Below are 23,890 nucleotides of genomic sequence, written 5' to 3'. Positions count from 1 at the left end.
CACCTAGAATTCTGCGCTCCCGCAACTCATGTCTTGTCTAAAAAACGAAACAAAAACTGTGGTTATCATATCACCACTTTCACTGTCTCGAAAAATCCATCAGTCGGTGCCAGTGCAACTAAAGAAACGCAACTATACACACGTATTGAACATGAAATTAAATGAGCGAGAACATGGTATTCATTAAAACTAATCAATACCTAACAAACATCCGATCTACACACACGTAGGACCAGACTCAGAAAAATGGGGGACAGGTAATAATGTTAATAATACAAATTATTGAAAGCTCCTTTCAAAACAGTCAAGGACACTGTACAAACAAACAATCTCAGCGGGGATTTTACAGTAGAGTAAATATTGCAAATAATGCCTTTTTCACATCAAATGAATGACCTTTGAGGCTGAATTTCTCAAAAATGATACAGTGAATGAGCTTGATACTGAGTGAGTGAACAGTCAGGATGTTCCTGAGTTCAAGTGTACACGCCTTTGTCAGAAATTATGGATCAAAGGGATTTTACAGTAGCATAAAAATCACGCATAATGCCTTTTTCACTTCAAAATAATTAACTTTGAGGCTGAATTTCTCCAAAATGATACTGTGAATATGTTTGATACTGAGTGAGTGAACAGTCAGGATGGTCCTGAGTTCAAGTATATGAACCTTTGTCAGAAATTATGGATCAAAAGGATTTTACAGTTGAGTAAAATATTTGCACGCTCCGTATCATGGACTTCCTGCATTTGCCATAAATTCTGTAATACGGGCGCACTTTAAACCAGGAAAAGACGAACGTCTGCTCACTTGACCGCAGTCCAAAGATATTAGATAAAACGCAGGAATTAAAACATCATACCATATTAAAAATACACAGAACGGATCAGGGCTGGACTGGGACCAAAAAAATGGCCCGGGCGTTTTTGGCCATGGCGGCCCACCTTTGAATATTTATACGATCACACAAGTAATCTCATCACTTTCTGTGAAAAATGCAATTAAATCCTTACACAAATGTATTCATTTAAATACATCTCCTCACCTTACAAAAGCAGTTTTTTCATTAAATCGCTCTTCTCTGCCACTCTGTCAATCACTGTGTCAGTATCAAGGGACACAAGAACATCTTTCTCGGTGGCCATCAACATAAAGGCTTCCAGTTTGCTGGCAGAAAGGCAACTCCTCAGTCTGTGTTTGATGTAGCTGAGGGTTGAAAATGACCGAGGCAGGAATATTAATTCCGTATTTCTCCGGTTACCTACCAATCCATTTCAGCAAAGCAATGTTTCACAAATATTACATGGGCAACTGTAACCTGTAACACCTGCAAACAATATAGTCATAACAAGCTAAAATAACACTGAACACTTTGGTGTCTACATGAGAGTGTCATAAACATAACATTAATGACACACTTGATATCTATGACTGATGTCATTGGGTATTTGCAAAATCTGCACACCAGTCAACTTTACATAAGCCTACAAAATCAAATGGCACTAGATACGTTATAGCCTTTCCTACATTAATGATGGTTTAAGTACTGTAATGCTAATGACAGGCGCATGTCACTTTTACACCTTCAAATAAAGTAAATCTACTCATAGCATTAGTTGAAAATAAAGACTCTGAATGATCTCTGTGACACTGTGCACAAGGCGCAAGAATTTTACTTACCCGAAGGAGTGTACTTTTGAAGTAAGGTGTAGCATAGGCAGAATTTTGGTAATCTAATGAGAGGTCAGGTGTAGAGGTCATCTTAAGGAATTTAAAGTGCTCGTCATACTTTATTATAGATAGCCATATAAGGCACATATTGCATCAAATTGCCAAGTCTTAACACATGTATATCCATCCAACATTTCTCTTATTCTGCAGGAGAGTTCAATGGTGTCCTGCTTGGGGACAGAGGCTATGCATGCTGGCCGTACCTCCTCACGCCATATCCTGATCCAGGAACAAGGGCATGCACATGCACTTGCTAAAACAAGGGCACGGATAAAAATGACCTTTGGCCAAATTAAATACAGGTTCATTGCTTAAAGTTCTCAGGCACCATGGCTGACTTCTGACAGAGCCATCTTAAATTAATAGTATACTTCATATTTTATACATTTTGTCTTGTGGACAACTTTTCAGGCTCAAGTCTTTTCTTCGTTGAGTCCCTGCAGGTTCTAGTGCCTGAAAGGACTCAGTTTCTCCTGACACAGTGAGGGGACCTATACAGGGACACATATTTCCATTGACCCTTATTGTTGTGACCCTCGAGTTCGACCTTCTTTTCATAATTTAGCATTGACACAGTAGCAGTTTAAGTCAGAGCAAGTGTAAGAAGGCTAAATGGACAGAGATGATTTATAACTTTCCATACGTTTAGGTCATGGCACCCCACTGTGAATAGAAATGTAAAAAACACATTTCTAACACGTTGCATGAACCGTACAATAATGACAAGTTTGAGTTCAAGTTGTGTTGAATTGTTTAATTATTATTACATGTTTCTCAAGCTGTGGAGAGGAAACCGAATTAAATACAGTTCACAACACGAAATTCTCCTTTATCTGAATTTATACTAACATCCCTCTCCAGTTTCATAATCTCCAGCTTGATCTTTTTTATTTTCAGTTTCTTGTATTCCATATCTAGTTTGGCACTCTCTTTATTGGACAAACACATTTATTCAAAGGCTACTTACCACTCTGAAATATTTTCCTGTACTTTACCGTCACCTGCTGCCAGGTATGCTTTTGGCTGTTAAGATAGCTCCTGTTGAGATGTAACAGTGAAAAATTAATATGTGGGTCACACACTCAGGATAATATAGTCACAAAGTATGATGATGCGTGTCGATTATTGGGTTATTAATAAACTGAGCAGGGCCAATATACTTGTGCTGTACATCTCATACAGAGACAATTCAGCATGCTTTATGTAAATAAATTACAACACAAAGAGGAGCGCATGAATTGAATTGAATTGAATTGAATGCCTTTTATTGTCATTGAATTTAGTACAATGAGATTTCATAGAGCCACTCTAGTAAAGTGCGTCAACACATATACACTTAAAAAGTCTATCTTTACAATCCATACATACACACAGACACATCCACATCCACATGCAAACATTGCAAATATCCCCCATTTTTGTCATATCAACAGCAGCATGTTTGATAAGAATAAAAGCATGTGATAAATGATAATAAATAGATGACTAGATTGATCTGATGAGCATAAAGTGCAAGGTGCTAAGTAACATCTGTGCAATCTGCATCATTAAAGTGTTGTTGCCTTAGGAAAGAAGCTATTCCTAAACCTGCTAGTTCTTGCTTTTAGACATCTATAACGTCTCCCTGAGGGCATGAGTTCAAACAGTGTGTGATCTGGGTGAGAACAGTCCTTTGTGATTTTTTGGGCTTTTGAGATCAGTCTTGAGTTGGCAGTTTCCTCTAGTGAGGGTAGAGGACAACCAATGATCTTCTGTGCTGTGTTGATTACTCGCTGTATACGTTTTCTGTCTGCTGCAGAGCATCCAGCGTACCATAAAGACACACAGTACATCAGGACGCTCTCTATAGTGGAGCGGTAGAAGAGCACCATCAGCTTCTTAGACAAGAAGTCTGAGAAAGTGCAGGCGCTGTTGTGCCTTCTTTACCACTGCTGTGGTGTTGTCCGTCCAAGTGAGTTGGTCCGAGATCAGGGTTCCCAAGAATTTAAAACTGTGTACCCTCTCCACAGGGTCCCCTTTGATAAAAAGAGGGAGGGGATCGGCTATGCACTTTCTGAAGTCTATGATCAGTTCTTTGGTTTTCCCAGCATTGAGAGACAAGTTGTTTTCTGTGCACCATGTAACTAGTCTTTGGACCTCAGATCTGTAGGCCGCTTCATCTCCTCCTGTAATAAGATGAGGACAGTAAAATAAATGTCTAACAATTGACAATTGACTTACGCATTTAGTCTGTCTGCAGTTGTTAGCCATGCCGTTTTCTTCACTTTATTGATCACAGCTGTTTTACCATTTCTGGTGATGACACTTTTAAAATCCTCATACAGCTCCATAAGCATTATTTGTTCAGCTCTTGTCTTGCTCTTCTTTTCTGCCATCTCCATTTTTCCACCATCCACTCGTCAGGGCTTCTTACGTTCCTCGTGTACTCGCACTTAGCCAGGCTATGTAAGCCTCGCTTGGATTAGCCTCACCGAGATGCAGCTAAAATGCCTTCGTGGAACGACTTGAGGCTTAATTGGGAGATGGTGTTAGTTCAAGCAACGCTTTCCGGCTACAGCCTGGCTTTCTTTAGCTACTTTCGTGGAATATCCCCCTGGTCTCATGTTGCCCATCGTAGAGGTAAACCCAGCACGAAACCTAAACCTCCAGCACTCACTCCGCCACATGAAGTCCCACTGCATAATAGATACGATCCGTTGACTCCAAATAGAATGTGGGATGATGAATGTATAATGCAAACATGAATAAAAACAAGAGAAGTGGCCCCAAAACTCAGCCAAGGGCTAACCAGATCATTAGGAGAAGCCCAAATCCCACAACCAAGGTGAGGACTGTAGAAGAAATCCACACCTTCACACAAAATGGAATAGATACCATTCTACTTGGGAACTCTATAACGCAGCATGTCAGAATGGCAAAGATGGAAAATATAACTTTTTCTGATACATCAGTCAGGGAACTGATAGATATCTTGCCAACCATTCTGTCTACAATCCAGATGGCATGAGGATCATTGTCCACACAGGGTCTTTTGATATTCTGAGAAGGAAGACTGGCTCTGAGATCGTGAAGAAAGACTTTTCTCTGCTGTTGGAGAGACTGCTTTACTATGGAGCACACTGGCCCTCATTTATCAAGCCGTCGTAGAAAGCATCGTTGATATGAGCGGAGAACTCGTCGTACGCAGAGGCTCAAGTGAGATTTACAGAACATGCGTACCACACCAATCCCATCGTAAGACCGAGCGGCTGTTGATAAATCCGGCGGCCGAAATCCATCGTAATGATCCTAACCACGCCTTCTACAAAAGGGGGTTGAGAGGCCGCACCTCTAGAATTTGCGACATGGATAGACGAAAGGCGGCAAAGAAACGCTGTCAACGCTGTTGACAGCTGGGACGGCTGTCAACAGCGTTGGTGATGTAAATCGCAGACCGGACGAGTTATGTATTTTCCCCTACTGTGATGGTCAATAAAATGTGATAAACTCCAGATTAAATGAAATCTAAAATTGAACGATGTTTTACTTTTTCTCCAATAAGATCAGGAAGAAGTGGTCCGATATGAAATTTGCAGCTCTCCGACGCAGCATGTCACAAACGGAGGGGGGGGGGGGGGGGGGCTCCGATCCAGGTTTGGATTTGAGTGCCTTGGAGGAGAGGGTGGCCGGCCTGATCGGAGCTACGTCTTTGCGTATGCGCAGTGTTAAAGCGCCTCTCCTGTACGGCTCATAAGCCACTCATCATTTTCCCGAAAGAAATCCTGCCGGTCCCGGAACACTCTCTCGCGCCTGATGCGCGCGTTCAGGTCCTCTAACAAAGCCAGATCTGCCATCGTTTCGCCATTACCGCGCCGCTAGAATCACCTCTTAAATAGGCGGTTGAATAATGAGCCATCACTCTTCCAATTACGGAGTTGTACTTGTTTAATTTTTTTATTTATTTAATTTGCATTTATGTTTATATTTATGTTGAAGTCAAATAAAACATGGGCCTTCTTTGAGTGATAAGTCTGTCATTTTAACCAAGGGATTTGTTGCGACTCATGAGGCACGCACTAGTGACGCTGCTGTTTATGTATGCTATTGCAGTCACCGCAAGTCAAAATGGAAAAGTGCGTACACGGCTTCAGACCTGTCGTGGCGATTTCATCTTTCCTGCGCTCACGATGTATTTGATAAATGCCAACCTTTGCGCAGAAAAGAACGTACACACGACCTACGCATGTTTTTCGTCTTACGCAAGTTTGATAAATGAGGGCCACTGTGTCTCCATTTCAGGCCCCATTCCTACTGTGGGTAAAGGAATTGAACTTTTCAGCCGACGTCTTGGCCTAAACACATGGTTGTTGAATGCATGCATCGCCCATGGGATTAAGTTCATTGATAACTTTAATATCTTTTGGAACTGTACGGAGCGTTTCAGACCTGATGGCGTGCATCTGAATCGAACTGGATGCAGATTACTTGGTGCACACTAACGTCATGCTGTTGGGACGGCAAACCCAAACATGACTGTACAGATTAGACTGAAGGACACAGCAGCGAGGCAAACAACCCCCAGCCCTCCCCCCTCACCAGACCCTTTACTCCACATCACCCAAGGTCTCCAAAGGATGCCTCTATCCCAGCCAGGACTCCAGCGACCACCATCTTCCAAGAAACGCAGGGCACCCCCTCCTCCTCCTCTTACATCATCTGTCCTGGTAGAGCAGGGCACAAGGGGATGTGCAGGATGTTCAAGGAGCAGCAGAACATCTAGAGTTCAAAACAAAGATAACATGCCATGATGCTTTCAAAGTCCCTGCTATAGTAGTCTTCCTACTGACAGCTGTTCTGAGAACAAGCTGGGACCTAGTAGGATTCCTGTATTACTTAGTAAAATAAGGAATCGAAAACAGTCAACTTTCTGGGTGAATCTATCTAATCTGTTAACGGTACCATGTACAACTCAGAATAGAACAGAGACCAGTGTAAACTCCACAAAGCTAGCCTTACTTCATATTAGATCTTTGTCCAATAAGTCACTGTTAGTTAATGACTTCATAATTTCACACAATTAAGATTTTCTTTTTCTGACAGAAACATGGTTAACAGAGAGTACAAGTGCTGCTGTTCTTAATGAAACAGCATGAATAAATGCCAAAATGGGAGGAAAGTTGGGGGAGAAGCTGCCTTATTTAAAGATACTTTCCAGTGTAAAGAGAGCTCATTTGGCGATTTCACTTCTTTTGAATATCTTAGTTTTATTTTAAAGGGTATTCCTAAAATTCTGTTCTTAATCATTTACAGATCTCCAGGACACTGTGCAAGTTTTATTGATGAACTTTCTGAATTATTATTTAACCATTTTATCTTGACCGGGGATCTTAACATTCACATAGATAATATGACGGATGGTAATGCCAAATAATTTTCTTCTGGGCTGGACGTGTTTGGTTTGTGGCAACATGTAACAGAACCTACCCACCTTCGAGGTCACATTCTGGACCAGAGGCCCGTTTCATGAAGCAGGTTTAGTGAAAACTCTGAGTTTGTTAACCCTGAAATGAGGTAAACTCTGAGTTTTCCGTTTCACAAAGGGAGGTAACTCAACCCCGAGAAAGAGGGGTAACTCTAGCCTGTTTCACAAAGAGAGGTAACTTAACCTCTCGGTCAGTTGCCGTAGTAACAGACTCTCTGAACCTAACCTGGTCGGGACCAGGTTTTATTCAAGAAACCTCGAGTTTCTCTCTGTCTCCGCCCTCTTTCAGCCACACACGCCATTTGATTTCGAACAGGCTTAAAACAGATATATATAGGCCTATTATATTTTATAAAGACACTTGTGTCTTGGGGGTGGACTAAGAGGATGAGCTCCCTCCAGGGATTCCCTCAGCCACTGCCCTTCCGTAAGAGGTGGCGGTGCTGGCCCACCACCCGTTTTACGGGCATCTGCCTTCTTTCTGTTGGCTCATTAGAAGTGTGTGTTAATTTAAATAGGCTTAATTATTTAACAGAACATGATGAGAAGACATTTATGTGTGTGAAAACAGCATTATGTTGGGGATAAAATAACTGCACAATCAAATAACCACTTAATATTTATTTTACAGTGTAAAACATGATCAAAATGAGGTACCTCCATGCCGAGGTCTCACCTGTTTGAACAATGTTTTTATATTTCATCTTAAACTGGTGCCAAGTGCGCTTCTCCCCCGCGGGATTGCACCTAAATTAAATAAATGAATGGGCTACCATTCAAGCAGTTTTCCCCTGTAATATTATTATGATTGCAAAGGACTACATTTAAACTTACGCTTTTGTAGCTGCAGCGGTGTTATTAGCACTTATTTCTAAAATCGTGTTGAAACTCGCCGCATGAGCGCATTAAGATTTCCAATTCAAGGTTGGTGAAAAACATAGCCCCGCCTCTTCCCCGTTGCCATGGTGACTCGTCGAATCGGGGTTCCATTGATATGGGGGAAAATTTGGGTCAATTGATCGAGATATATGTGAGTAAAAATTAATATAAATAATGTATTAAACAAATTTATAAATGTATATATAACTAGAAAATTTCTGAAGAAATTTAGAAGGGGCCTGCCAAAGTGTGCGTATCGCTCAACCAATCACGGCTGCTCAGGAATGGTTCGCAAGGCCTAAAGAAGAAGCATTCAAGCCTAAACGGCAAACTGTCCCTTTAAAGAGGCGAACTGTCCCTTTAAAGAGGCAAACTGTCCCTTTAAAGAGGCGAACTGTCCCTTTAAAGAGGCAAACTGTCCCTTTAAAGCGGCAAACTTTCCCTTTAAAGAGGTGAACTGTCCCTTTAAAGAGGCGAACTGTCCCTTTAAAGCGGCGAACTGTCCCTTTAAAAAACTTTTTTTTAGTCATATTAGCTTGAACTGTCATGGGATTCTGGAAGTGGAATATTAAATAGGTTGTTTAGGAAAAATAACGAAATCTGTAGCTCCCTCTGAAGCCTGTAATCATGCTTGCAAAAACCGAGCGCTCCCGGCTATTTTTAACCAATCAAGTTAGGGTGGAGGAATCCTACATGTCAATCACAGCTTGTGCACACGCTGCTGAGCGTGAGTCTGCCCCAGCTTGTGTGCGCTCACACTGGTGTGAACTCACGTGCACAACCTCGTACACAGAGGGGGAGGGGTTTGGGTGGCGATTCGGAGCTTGTTAGAGGTTGGGGGAGGGACCTGAAAGTTGTATCAGTTCGAATTTTCCGACTTTAGACTCGCAATTTTGAAAACCTGCCGACTGCAGCTTTAAAGAGGCGAACTGTCCCTTTAAAGAGGCGAACTGTCCCTTTAAAGCGGCAAACTGTCCCTTTAAAGAGGCGAACTGTCCCTTTAAAGCGGTTAATTGTGCTGTTGAAACTTCAAAGGACTGGCTGGGCCACTAATAGCCTTGTTTCTATGGTAATTAATCTCCCTCAATTAACTGACAGTTAAGCTGCCCCAGCTGCTGCTACACAAATGATATGAGACTCAGGCTTCTCAGAGCCAAAAAACCTCTACGAACAGATGCTTCCCATTCGGAAACCGTAAGAGCTACGGAAAAAAATTCTCGCAGAATGAGCGAGGAACGCCTTTGGACTTCAATATTCCCGCGTTTCAGATCTGTAGCACATTCACAGTGAAAGCACGGATGAGAGAAAGAAGGGCTGCAGGAGCTGCTGAGATTCTGAGAATTGGATGAATTAAAATGGGGATTTGAGGTCTTTGAGCCCCGACATCACTTTGCTCTGAGGGGCTCTGAGAGCAAACGGTCAGCCCTAGATGAAATATGAAAACATTTTATAAATCCCAACATGCGTGCCTATATTATGACAGTATATAATCGCATTGGAGCGATATTTGTAGGCGTGAGGGCGATTCAAAAATGAATCTGAGGTCAGAACTCTTGCTCTTCCCACACTCTAATGAAATGGCAGTTGTGCTCTAAAAATTCAAATTTTGCAGATTTTGGCCAAAACTTTGGGTCGCTTGGAGGCATGCTGTGGGAAATCCGTAGCAGGTATCGACATGGCGTCTTCACTTCTGAACACAGCACAGACGTATCTACAAACTGACATTTGAATGGCGTTTCTAGGTTAATGCATGATGACACTAGCCTGGGAATTCCCATGCTGCTTTGCGTGCGATTTCATTCTCACTGCAAAGTCAGCCTGGAAACCACCGCCCTTATTTTTGCCTGAGTTAGGGAACCAATCACAGAACGGGGGGGGGGCAGCAAGACGATGACGACGTCTATGCGCTACACCGAAGCTTGTAGAGTGTTAATCCAACATGGCAGCGGACACAACGTTACCGTTCGATGCAGCTTTAGAAAGTGTTTTAAGTAGCTTAGAGCGCAAGTTTACTTTTATTTTACTTTTTTTTCTTCTTCTTCCACGTCGAATTTCTGTCGTCATCTGGTATAAGTGATACAATTGGCTATGAATCACGCGCAAAGCAGCATGGGAAGAACCAGACGCCATTTGATAGACATTTGTAGCGCCCAATAAACGGCTCTAGGCATTCGTAAACCACGCCCCAAATACGAGAAAATCCACACCTAGTTCCCAGACCACCATCTCATCGAGATTGTGGACGCGTCAGCCAGGCTATGATGACACAGTAACTGCTCAAAATTTTGGGTTTTTTATGATTTTTCCAGGTCATCCCCCTGTTTATTCCTAGGGGGGCTTTGGGGGGCTGTTTTTTGCTTATTACGTCGCCATGGTAACTCCAATCTTCAATAAAAGTAATAGCCCGCGAAAACTCATCGAGCCGGTCGTTTTGATATATATATTGTTGGGATGTGCGGGCCCTGTGGACGGAAGAATAAATCTAGCCTATAAATAAATCTACCTATAAATAAATAAAGAGACACGTTTTCAATGTTAAATCCCATAGACTTTTGCCAACGGAATAGTAATAGGTGCCTTGCCATGCATTTGCATGGAGGCACTGCATAGCATTCTATGCAATGCTATGGCAGGCCCCAATTAATATAAATATAAAAATGTGACACACAAATAAATGTATATATATATATATATAAATATACATACATTTGTAAATATATTTTCGAGATTTTAAAATAAATATGCTTGACTTTGTGTGTGCAGTCTGCATTTGTGGATCCATTGTTTGCATTTGTGGATCCATTTTTTGCTCTCTTGTCCATGGCGTAATTTTGACACAATCCTACTGTGCTGCAAGATGCACAAACAAATGCATGCCGATTTGAATGTGAACAGCGGCACAGCCCTCTATTCACGGAGCATCCACCAGATGGCAGTATGCAAGGCACAGGGCAATGGCAGTGCCTAGCAGTCCAAGACAGAGGCTTTGGACGATCAATATGGAGTCGATAAGTGGAACAACTGGATGGGTATGACTAGCAGTTTAATCATTTATGACTTTTCCTAAATCCCTTTGGCTAGGCAGAATGAAAGGTAAAATGTATTAAACTTATTAGTCCAGGGTATTCTTCATTAAGACTGGTCTGGAGCTAGCATTGACGTAGATAGAATCAGAGTAGATAGAACCAGAGTAGATAGAACCTAGAGAATCTTTGATAGATTCCGATTCAGGTTCTAGGTCAGTGGGAGAAAGCATTCCGACAACAGAATAGCTATTGATGCTAGCGGAGCTGCTATGACTAGCGTCATTGATCATATGTTCTGAACATTTAGATAACAAATATAACACAATGAACATCAGCTGCACTATGTTATAAGCTGCAGGTTTCAAAGCATGAGAAAAAAATTGCGGGTTATAGCTGGAAATCACAGTATTTGTAATACAGTAGTGGTTTTGGGTCTAACATCTGCGAGCATTAGCCAAGATCATGGTAAAGTGACAAACCTGGCTAAATAATTGAGTAAATAATTAAATAAGTAAATTAATGACTTTGCTTGTTTATGGCGTCGACTGTACGTTATATAATCGCAGAGGCTTGCCAAAAGCTTTTCTTTTGGCATGTTAAGTTGTGCCAGAAAACATTTTACCTTTTATTCTGCCTAGCCAAAGGGATTTAGGAAAAGTCATAAATGATTAAACTGCTAGTCATACCCATCAAGTTGTTCCACTTGTCGACTCCATATTGATCGTCCAAAGCCTCTGTCTTGGACTGCTAGGCACTGCCATTGCCCTGTGCCTTGCATACTGCCATCTGGTGGATGCTCCGTGAATAGAGGGCTGTGCCCTGTTCACATTCAAATCGGCATGCATTTGTTTGTGCATCTTGCAGCACAGTAGGAGTGTGTCAAAATTACGCCATGGACACGAGAGCAAAAAATGGATCCACAAATCCAAAAAATGGATCCACAAATGCAAACAATGGATCCACAAATGCAGACTGCCAGACTGCACACACAAAGTCAAGCATATTTATTTTAAAATCTCGAAAATATATTTACAAATGTATGTATATTTATATACACATATATATTTATTTGTGTGTCACATTTTTATATTTATATTAATTATATATACATTTATAAATTTGTTCATATTTATATTCATTTTTACTCACATATATCTCGATCAATTTGACCCAAAATTTCCCCCATACATTGATGCTGGCTTTTTAAAGTTGTGGCGCACAGGCAAAACTCAAGGTGAACCTACTCAGAGTTGATTAAGCTCACTCAAATCAGCGTTTCTGGAACCGAAAACTCAGAGTTTTCTATCTCAGAGTAGATCAACTCAGAGTTCAGGAATAGACTCAGGCCATAGCTATGTTACCAACAACCAGCGCAGAGTCGGTTGAAGGACTGCTGGATCATTTCAACTTGATAATTTTGAATGTAATGGAAGTTGTTGCACCGATAAGAATCAAGAGCACCTGGAGCAATCAGAAAACACCATGGAGAAACACCACTATGGTCAAAAAGCTGAAAAGAGAATGCAGGAAAGCTGAACGTAAATGGAGGAAAACAAAGCTTCAGATTCACTTTGAGCTGTACAAACAAAACCTGCGCTGTTATAACAATGAGCTGTGCAAGGCCAGACAGCTCCATTTATCTGAAATGATTAATAAGAATGTCAACAATTATCAAACTCTGTTTGCTATGGTTGAAAAACTCACAAATCCTCCTAAACAGTCAAATACGGACCTCCTCTCCACTGAGAAATGCAACGAATTTGCCAACTTTTTTAGCAAAACAATCAAAACAATTAGACAAAACATTCACACCACACAGACAAACAAGAAAACTAATCTGTGTCTAAAACCTAGAAAGCACTGAAACAGCTCTGGTCAAAGTGTTAAACGACATTAGGTTGAAAACTGATTCTGGTTACGTTTCAGTCCTGGTTGTGTTGGATCTCAGCGCTGCGTTTGATACTGTAGATCACAGAATCCTGTTGCACAGGCTGGAAAACTGGGTTGGACTTTCTGGAGTGGTCCTTTACTGGTTCAGGTCCTCCTTAGAAGGCCGGAGTTATTTTGTTCCAATTGGCAGCTATGAATCTGAGCGAGTGGCCATGACTTGTGGAGTCCCCCAGAGGTCAATTCTTGGACCTCTTCTGTTTAACTTGTATATGCTCTCTTTGGGTCAGATATTACAGAACTTTAACATCAATTATCACAGTTATGCAGATGATACACAACTTTATGTGTCACTGTCACCAGACGACTGCAGCCCAGCAGACGTACTGTGTCAGTGTCTGGAGGAATTAAACACCTGGATGAGAGAGAATTTTCTACAATTAAATGAAAACAAAACTGAGATCATTCTGTTTGGGAGCAGAGAGAAGAGGCTCAGCATTGATAAATATCTTGAGACTTGGGCCCTTATAATCACTGACCAAGTTCGTAACCTTGGAGTGTTAAAGCTGCCGTCGGCAGGTTTTCAAAATTCCGAGTCTAAAGTCGGAAAATTCGAACTGATACAACTTTCAGGTCCATCCCCCAACCTCTCCCCCTCTGTGGACGAGGTTGTGCACGTGAGTTCACATCAGTGTGCGCGCACACAAGCTGGGGGCAGACACACGCTCAGCATGGAAGACGTGGTTGGTGACTGTTCTGCTCAGATAATAGATCAATAATAAACCTAACGTGATTGGTCAAAAACAGCCGGGAGCGCTCGATTTTTGCAAGCACGATTACAGGCTTCAGAGGGAGGTACAGAATTCGGGACTTTTCCTAAACAGCCTATTTAATATTCTCCTTTCAGAATCCCATGACAGTTCAAGCTAATATGACTAAAAAAAAGTTTAATAGACTCAGATCTGACTTTCAGCAGCCAAATCAAAGCTGTCACCAAGGCAGCTTTTTACCATCTCAGAAACATCAACAGAATTAAAGGTTTCCTCTCCCAAAAAGACCAGGAGAAACTCATCCATGCATTCATCTCCAGTACTCGATTACTGTAATGCTCTTTTAACTGGACTTCCCAAAAATAACATTAAACATCTGCAGCTCATCCAGAACGCTGCTGCTAGAGTTTTAACCAGGACTGAGAGATCTGAACACATCACACCAGTTTTACACTGGCTTCCAGTCAGTCACAGAATAGAGTTTAAAAGCCTGCTGATGGTTTACAAATCCCAGAACGGATTAAGCCCAAAATACATCTGGGATATGGGCAGAGAATATAAACCTAGCAGAGCTCTTAGATCCAAGGACTCAGGTCAGTTAGTCCAGTCCAGAGTCCAGACTAAACATGGAGAAGCAGCATTTAGCTGTTATGCTGCTGTGACGACGCGCCGCCGTCACTCGCTCTTATATGAGCTTATAAAGCATAAACTTATATGAGCATAAACTTACCTCTGCTCGTCGTCCTGTCTCCTGAGGTGTTCGGGCAAAACAATTCCCCGGGGGCACGCGCACTTTATTCGATCCGGGAGGGAGGAGGACAAGTGGGAAATAAGTAGAGGGGAGTCTCATATGGTATAAATATGTATTTAACCGTGGTAAAATATATGTGTGTGTTTATTATGTTTACTCTGGGTGTATTGATGGTTATTAAGATTGTATATATATTCCAGTGATGAGTTATGTAAATATGGTTGTAAATCTAAGTGGATGTAGGTGTTGGTGTATGTGTTGGTATATGGTAATTATTGAAGAAAATAAACGTATCTGGATCCGTACTCTGAAATTCTCCTGATTGCCTCCATGGCCGCTTGGGCATTCTAACAGCTGCAAACAAGTGGAACAAACTGCCACTGGAGATTAAACTTTCACCAAATGTAGACCTTTTTAAATCCAGGTTAAAAACATTTCTTTTCTCATGTGTCTATGCATGAAATCTGCACAATTTCTTTTAACTCATCTAGACTGTTGCTTGTTTTTAATCATTTTAATTTCATTTTAATTATTTTCTTTCTTTCTTTTTATATTCTTTTATGTATTTTTAATGCTTCTTCCACTCCCCGCTGCAATGCTTTTATTTTATGTAAAGCACTGAATCGTTTTGTACATGAAATGTGCTATACAAATAAATTTGAATTTGACTTTGACTTTATCCTTAAATCCTGTTGAGGGTTGGGAAAAACAACATTTAAAAAGTTCTACTCCCTCTGCTTGGAATCCGCTGCAAAATCACCTGAAGAAATGGTCTCACTAAACTAATTCAAACTCATTTTTAAACATATTGGAGGAAGATATGTCTAGCTGTAAATGTTTTGATTGACCATTCTGGCTGCTTTTGGCCTGCCCTGACTGTAGTGATTAAAAATTCAGAAGCATAAGTGTCTCTAGTGCTCTGGAACCACAAGAGGGCACCAGGCTCATTACATAAAAGTCAGAAGTTGCTAAGCATATAAAGTTTGACAAGTTACTTTTTAGCTCTCAGTTTATTTGAGATTAACTATTTTATCTAAATGGAAATGTTGTGGAATTATCAGGTAGTCAATCAGATTCATCAATATAGTTGAATGCGTAGGGCTTATCATAAGTATTTTTCTTTCTTTGAAATAGAATAAAAGAAATGTCTAATTCCAATGTCTTCTCTGCTCTGTCAGATGGAAGGACAGAGGAAGGCTGCAAAGCATCACTCCATCATAAATATATAGATCATTTACATCACTCAATTGTTGTGTTAAATTTCTGTTCACTAAGGTCCTTAATTATTCAATAATCTATTCAATGGTTTCAGTACTATTAAACGTTAATGTGAGATTTGGCTGTCTGTGTCAATTAAATTCATTAAGTTTTATTTATATTGCGTCAAATCACAACAAATGCCATCGTCAGACACTTCAAAGATACTGTCCAGTTAAAGCCAGTTATGACCCAATTAATTATAATCAAATCATAATCTGATAAAATCAAATTCATTAAAATCCACATTAGTCAAATTAATTTAATGCCAATTCAAAAAAAGTAAGGATAACTCAAAACAAAGGAGAGAAAAAATTCACTTTTAACAGGAAGAAACCCTCAGCAGAGCATACTCATTAATTACTCGAAGCCATCTGCTTCGACCAGTATGGGGTTGAGAGTACAGGAAATTGGGTCATCAAGCACCATAACACCAGGCCAGGGATACCTGCTGTGAAGGGGAAACATGTTAATGACAACAATAATGTCATATGTATTTGCAAAGTAAAGAGAGTAGGGTGAGGAGAGGTGCATCACGGGAGGCCCCCCAGCAATCTAGGACTAGAGCAGCAAAACAGTGGAATGTTTCAGGGTCACCTGAGCCATCCCCAACTTTAAGCTTTATCAAAAAGGAAAGTTTGAAGTCAAATCTTAAAGGTGGAAAGGGTGTCTGCCTCCCAAACCCATACTAGCAGCTGGCTCCACAAGAGAGGGGCCTGATAAATGAGGGCTCTGCCTCTCCTTCTACTTTTAGAAACTATCGGAACCTCAAATAAGCCTGCTGTCTGAGAACAAACATTGAGGTCTTTAAGATATGATGGAGCTTGGTCATTAATAGCTTTATATGTGAGGAATAGAAGTTTATATTCTATTCTGGATTTAGCTGAGAGGCAATGAAGAGAAGCCAATATGGGTGGTTCTCATCAGAATTGGCTTCAGCATTTTGGATAGCTGGAGGCTTGTTAGAGCAATATTCGAACAACCAAAATGACAAAGAATTACAATAGTCACATCTTGAAGTAACAAATACATGCACTAGTTATTTTGTATCACTCCAAGACAAAATTTTTGGCAATATTACACAGGTGAAAGAAGGTGGTTCTAGAAACCTGTTTTGAATGTGAGTCAAAGGGCAGATCTGGTAAAAAAAAATAAAAAAAACTCCAAGGTTTCTCACAGTAATACTGGAAGTCAAGGCAATATTATCAAGAGTAAGTATGTAGCTAGACAGCATACCTGAGGTGCTCGGCTCCAAAGACTACACTACTGTCTGAATTCACAGCTGAAGATTTAGAACCATTCACATATTCATGTCTATATAACAGTGTAGTCTGAACTACTTTGATTAATCTTGCCTCATTGACAAATATAGCAGAGTATCATCTACATAGCAATGGATATTTACGCCACAATATCGAATGATATTATCTAACAGAAGCATGCATAAGGTGAAAAGAATTTGTCCAAGCACAGAACCCTGCAGAACTCTATGACTAACTCCAGTGCATGAGGAAAATTCCTTTGTATTGTGCTGTTATATAACGATGCTTTTTGCAACAGATAAATTGGACTGTACCATTATGACTATATCAACTTGATAGCATTCAAATTGATTACTTAAGCTTAACAGTGCCATTGCTCCATTTTCAAATCTAAAGATTTTAGTTGTTCCTAAATGAGCCTTGAGCCCTGCATGGTGACATTTGTTCCATATCTCCACATATTGGCTTACTTAGTACTTCAATCTGAATGTTTTCTTTTAATATGTCTCTGTTTTGTGCTTCAGTGCAGTTGTATCTAGGGAGTGGAATTTCAATTTCCAGTGATCTTCCTTTGGATCCCAGAAACTAAGCTGGTAATGCAGCACAGTAAATGTTCAGTAACTTCACTGACTATACACAGCAAAGATATAAAGAGATGCTTGCTCACAGCTTTTACTGTTCAGATATCAGTGCAAAGAAGAGACCCGATATTGTCCTGATGCATGCAATAACCCCTATAATCCACGCTACTCTTTAGAGGGTTGCTGTTTTACTGGTTACTGGTCGATATTTACACATACAAATCCATATTCAAGGTTGAATTCTCAGACAGAGCAGGTCCATCAATATCAGCATCGATAGGAATCCTACTGGCCTGTTCAGTGTGGCAGCATGTGACATGTACACACCTCACAGTAATCTACTCACTGTGGCCTACAGTATGTACACACAGAACGCTGTATACGCTGTATGATTAACCACCATTTAACTGTTTAACAGCCAGCATGTCACACGTCAGCATTTCTAAATTATTTAAGAAGTTACTTTATGTATGTATTCAGGCATTTATTTTGAGGTTTTATAAGTGACTGTAAAATGAATAACACTTGATCGTCTCAACATGGCACCTCGCCAATACATCTTGAATGTTGAAAGAATTGTGACTGTGGTTAAAGGTCGTCTTTTTGCAATGATAAGCGCTTTTCACCAGCTTACTCCCACAAGCTGCGTCATGAACCACTCCCCTGAACTTTGTGTTCCCGTTCCCGTTCCCACAGAGTCAATTGAAAAACAATTTCCTAGCTAAAGAATCCACCTGATTACACCGAAACTTCTCTTCCAATCCTCCATCCTGAGCATGCATGAGGCGACCGTGGAGAGAAACAACTCCCTTTTAACAGGAAGAAACCTCAGGCAGAACCAGACTCAGGAAGGGTGGCCATCCGCCATGACCAGCTGGGGTCAAAGAGCTGTATGAGCACGTAAACTTGCATGTCTAAAAGAAAGAAAACTTGCTTATCCAAAAAAAGGAGCTCTGGCTGAAAAGAAGATGAGCCTTGTTATATGATCTGGCAAAAAAGAATATTATATAAAATATGAATAAATTAGATATTAAAGAAGCACAAAATTTAAACAAGATGCAGACAGTTTAACTTATTTTGATGTGATATAAACTTCTTAAAAAATATGTACACGGGTTGAAAAGTCAAAAGCAATATTTCATATTTTTTTAATATAAGCACAGATGTTTGAAGTTCTTTTGAGCTATCAGTCGTACCTACTAGACATCATTTAGAGCCCTCTCAGTATTAAAGCTATGGTAGGTAATCCTAGAGAGCTAGCAAGAGAGCTAGCAAGATTCGAAAGTGGCCCCTCCTCTAAGCTCCACCCCCCCTCCCCATTCCGTCAGTGCTTCATCCAAAGCCGGTAGAACCGCGTGCGCACACGGAGCAGGGAGCCAACAGAGGGGGGCGTAGGCAGAAAGCAGAGACATCTGATTGGTTTTTTGTAGGCGGTCAGCTTTTTCTCAGTCCTGCAGCTGCCACAGAGGTCTGATTATTTTCGTCCCTTTTTCTAAATACATCTTGTATAGATTTCTCTCAGGATAGACGGACCATTTCACCCAGTATTACAAAATGTGTTTCTGAACAGGATTACCAACCATGTCTTTAAATAGTTTTTGACAATGTGAACCATGTACACGTCAGCTGTGTTTCCAGTGTTGAATCCATCCATCCATCCATCCATTTTCTATACCCGCTTAATCCATCGGTCATTGGGTAAGAGGCGGGGTACACCCTGGACAGGTCGCCAGTCCATCACAGGGCCACACAGAGACAAACGAGACAAACAACCACACACACGCTCACACTCACTCCTAAGGACAATTTTAGAGACACCAATTAAAGGGGAACTCCGGGGCATTTGAAGCGTGTTTCCATTGCTAGAGGTTGTCAAATACTGATAGTAGGACACAGAGAGGTCCAGATCTGTGCTCCCTGTGTGGAGATCGCTCTGTCCGCACAGCATGTCATGCGAGGCTAATACGTGGTGGCTAAGGGGCAAGCGCTAACCCTTCCACGTAAAACAACAACTTGCACACTGCAGAAACGTCACACCACTTTATAACCCATCCGACAATAAAGTCATAAGCCTTACCATCAAAACCATATGCATGGTTCTCACATTACTGGCATGGGGACGTTACAAAACAACTTTATAAACAGCATGTCACTCACCGGCTGGTTGTAGGCTCGCGCATGTGAAAGCCCAAAAGAGTCCATGGAGAATAATCCCATATACAAAGCAATTATCTTCTGTGTTCAAGTATTTAAAACATTACAAGAATATTACTGGGTATGTATTGTTGTAATGTTTTAAATACTTGAACGCAGTTTTTCTAGAGAATATAATTGTTTTGTATATGGGATTTTTCTCCATCGACTCTTTTGGGCTTTCACATGCGCGAGCCTACAACCAGCCGGTGAGTTACATGCTGTTTATAAAGTTGTTTTGTAACGTCCCCATGCCAGTAATGTAAGAACCATGCATATGGTTTCGATGGTAAGGCTTGTGACTTTATTGTCGGATGGGTTATAAAGTGGTGTGACGTTTCTGCAGTGTGCAAGTTGTTGTTTTACGTGGAAGGGTTAGCGCTTGCCCCTTAGCCACCACGTATTAGCCTCGCATGACATGCTGTGCGCACAGCGCGATCTCCACACAGGGAGCACAGATCTAGACCTCTCTGTGTCCTACTATCAGTATTTGACAACCTCTAGCAATGGAAACACGCTTCAAATGCCCCGGAGTTCCCCTTTAACCTAACATGCATGTTTTTGGACAGTGGGAGGAAGCCGGAATACCCAGAGAGAACCCACGCGGGGAGAACATGCAAACTCCACACAGAAAGGCCCCAGCCGGGAGTTAGTGTTGAATCAATCAGATAAAATTACACATTTAATTCTGTGAAATACTTTCGATTTTATGTTCCTTATTACCGTTATTAAGTCTTTATTACCAAAACATTGACCTGCTTGAGGTATGAAGAATTTTCTAACAAGAATGGGAGGCAGAGCTTTCAGTTTTCAGGCCCCTTTTCTGTGAAACCAAAAGCACAAAATGCTGACACCATCTTCGAAAGAGCTTATATCTAATTGTTTATGTTTATGTTTATGCATTTAGCAGACACTTTTATCCAAAGCAACTTACAAATGAAAAAAAAATATATATAACATTACAGCTAACATCAAAGCTAACAATAAGCTACATAGAAGGAAACCACTAGTCAGACTCTGTCAGAGGTGACAGGGGTGACAGTGTAGAGATAGAGTGCATAGAGGGAAGTACAGAAAGATAAAGTGTAGGATAGGAGATGCCCTCTGAAGAGCTGGGTCTTCAAGAGTTTCTTGAAGATATTCCCGGGATGCCCCTGTTCTGGTAGCACTCGGTAGGTCATTCCACCATCGTGGAACGACACATGAAAAGAGTGGATTGTCTTAAGCGTGATGTAGGCACTGCTAAACGACAATCCTGTGACGACCGGAGTGACCGAGTTGTGACATAAGCCTTTGCAAGAGCATTCAAGCAGATGGGAGCTGTTCCATTAAGGACTCTGAAAAAAAAAATGTTTGATCTGGTTTTAATATTACCTGTCTTGATATTCCTTTTATTCCCCTTTATTACTTTTTCCTTTTTATGTTATATTACTGCTATTTGCATGTAGTTTTATAATTTCTTTAACTTCTTTAATCTTTACATTGTCTTTTAATACTTCTATATATTGTATTTAATTCTACAACCTTGTTTTATTTCAATTTTACTTTTTATTTAAATATTTATTTCGTAAAGCACTTTGGGTTTAACTTGTGTTTAAAAAGTGCTGTATGAATAGAAATGAGTTAAGATGAGTTAACATTACCACACGACTCATCTGGCAGAGCTACTCTGAGAAATTCTTCATTAAACTGTGTCTTTTGTGTAATTTAAATTCATGTTCATGCTGTCTTACATTCCTTGTCCTTGTGCTAAACCTACCATCTGTTAAGTATGAATTTAATTGAACCTGCATTGATTTGACTGTATTAATTCAGTCGATGAATTAGTGTATGCCTTGCTTGTCTCGTGTGTTTTTTTATGCTTTTTAAAAAAAAATTGTCTAATGCAGAGCACACTTTGATTTCTCTATCTAAAAGGAAACTTTATTCATCCAGACGTGATGCAGATAATTCAGCAACTGTATGCTAGTTCTTCATGATAATGCCACCACTCTCACCACTCTCACAAAGTAGATAAGTATAAAGATAGGATGTTTTAATCCAATTTACAGTAAGCCCTTGGCAAAGAGCGCACATTTCTCAGGAACAGCAGAAAGCCTTTTTGACAACCCACATTGTCACTGACACACCTACATTTTTCAGGTGGGGTTCATAGTGTGGACGTGAGGAATGATTGTGTGTTTTGTTGATTGAGAGGTGTTTTTTTTTAATGTACGGAAATGTTTGTTTAAAAGATTTACGTTCAGGAGTATTCAAATATCAAGGGAACATCTCCAGTACGTGCACGGAATAAGCGTGCTCCTTATTGTAGCTGTGCTGCAGAAACATGTTGGTCATGAGAGGAATAAGTTTCTGAGGTTGAAAACAGATATCAGCGACAACTGACTTAACCTATTGTCTTTTGTCTGTTCAGAGTCTGACGCATGACAGGATGCTGATAAGAAACCTGAATTTCGCTAACGTCCCTTGACAGAGAGACAAATTGTCATTTTCAGGTTCATGCATTTCTGGAACTTGTTATTACTTCTCTTGAGATCTTAAAAGCTCTGTTTGTTTAAATGTGCTATCATGTTACAGAATAAATCTGGGACCAATAGAATTGTTTCTTTTTCCTGGTGGAACTGCATGATGAATCAGTACCACCAAGCCAAAAACCTTTGTACAGAACAATATGGACATTATAAATTGTAAACTTTTGATTAGTACACTTTTATATTAGTGTACAATCAAAGTGTACTTTAGACAAGTACGGTACTTTAGAAAAGACTGACCATGTTCTGAGCATTTAAACACATGAGTACAAGTAGATATCTTGGTCAACCTGTCTTTACTGGAACAGCATCAGGCTTGTTCTGGAGGCCAGTGCTGACTCCCCAGTCTCATTGACTTACTGCCCTGACTGGTGCAGCCCTGCAAGCGCCTCACAGGGGCTGCCTAAAAATACACAAGTTAGGCCCTCCAGAAAAACGCGATTTTGCGAATGCTGATTTTATTGCAAATCAGCAAAATACCGCTGATTATGCGGGGGTCAATATTTAAAAAAAAAAAAAACGCATATTCACCGCAATAATCACATTTTCCGTGCAAAATATGCAAAATATGCGGGACTCGCTTGATTTCACAATCTCCGCACTTTTCTGCATAAAGTTGGGAAGAGAAAAAAATGTCTAAATGAACCAAATTAAAGCTGCCGTCGGCAACTTTTTTTTAGTCATTTTAGCTTGAACTGTCATGGGATTCTGAAAGGAGAATATTAAATAGGCTGTTTAGGAAAAATCCCGAATTCTGTAGCTCCCTCTGAAGCCTGTAATCGTGCTTGCAAAAATCGAGCGCTCCGGGCTGTTTTTAACCAATCATTGACCACCCTTTTCACCCCCATTGGACTTACTGCGCCCAGTGAAGTAGCTTTCACGTCCGAATGAGATTCTTTTTCCTCCGCTTCTGGCTGATAAGAAAACCTCTGCCAGTCGGGCAGCGTCTTCTGCAGACCTCGGGTCACGTTCTCGGATCCAGACTTCCAGCTCCGGGTTCACCATCCTCAGAAACTGCTCCAGTATCAGCAACTCCGAAACATCTTTCATTGTGGAGGTCTCTGGCTTAATCCATTTGATAAACAAGTCTTTCAATCGAACATAAAATTCCTGTGGGGTTTCACTGTGATTAATGTCCAGGGAGCGAAACCTTCTCCTATAGGTGTCGGCTGTGATTTCATACTTCCTCAGAATGACTTCTTTGACTTTGTCACAATCCTCTGAATCACTGGAATATATATACAATCTTAATAACCATCAATACACCCAGAGTAAACATAATAAACACACACATATATTTTACCACGGTTAAATACATATTTATACCATATGAGACTCCCCTCTACTTATTTCCCACTTGTCCTCCTCCCTCCCGGATCGAATAAAGTGCGCGTGCCCCCGGGGAATTGTTTTGCCCGAACACCTCAGGAGACAGGACGACGAGCAGAGGTAAGTTTATGCTCATATAAGTATATGCTCAATATAACTCTTATGTGTTGTCTTCATTTATATTTTATATAGTCTTTATTTCCTTCTGCCGCTATCGGCTTGTCAATCAACGTT

At 40.7% G+C, this 23,890-nt stretch overlaps 1 long non-coding RNA gene across 2 annotated transcripts; it reads right to left on the bottom strand.

Moving 5' to 3' along the window:
* Window positions 1–2,964: 2,964 nt before the first annotated feature.
* LOC142396362 (uncharacterized) lies at window positions 2,965–23,691 on the bottom strand. 2 transcript variants are annotated; one of them, XR_012772532.1, is made up of 3 exons: window positions 23,185–23,691; window positions 6,305–6,484; window positions 2,965–3,894 (listed from the first exon to the last, which is right to left on the bottom strand). It is a non-coding gene; the product is annotated as an uncharacterized LOC142396362 (long non-coding RNA). The 2 variants fall into 2 exon arrangements; XR_012772531.1 differs by having other exon boundaries at window positions 6,327–6,484.
* Between the last annotated feature and the right edge of the window lie 199 nt (window positions 23,692–23,890).

This window comes from Odontesthes bonariensis, chromosome 12 (genome assembly GCF_027942865.1).
Source record: "Odontesthes bonariensis isolate fOdoBon6 chromosome 12, fOdoBon6.hap1, whole genome shotgun sequence".
Taxonomy (NCBI): Eukaryota; Metazoa; Chordata; class Actinopteri; order Atheriniformes; family Atherinopsidae; genus Odontesthes; species Odontesthes bonariensis.
Note: the sequence above shows the minus strand (reverse complement) of the source record. Positions and strands in the feature narration are given on the sequence as shown.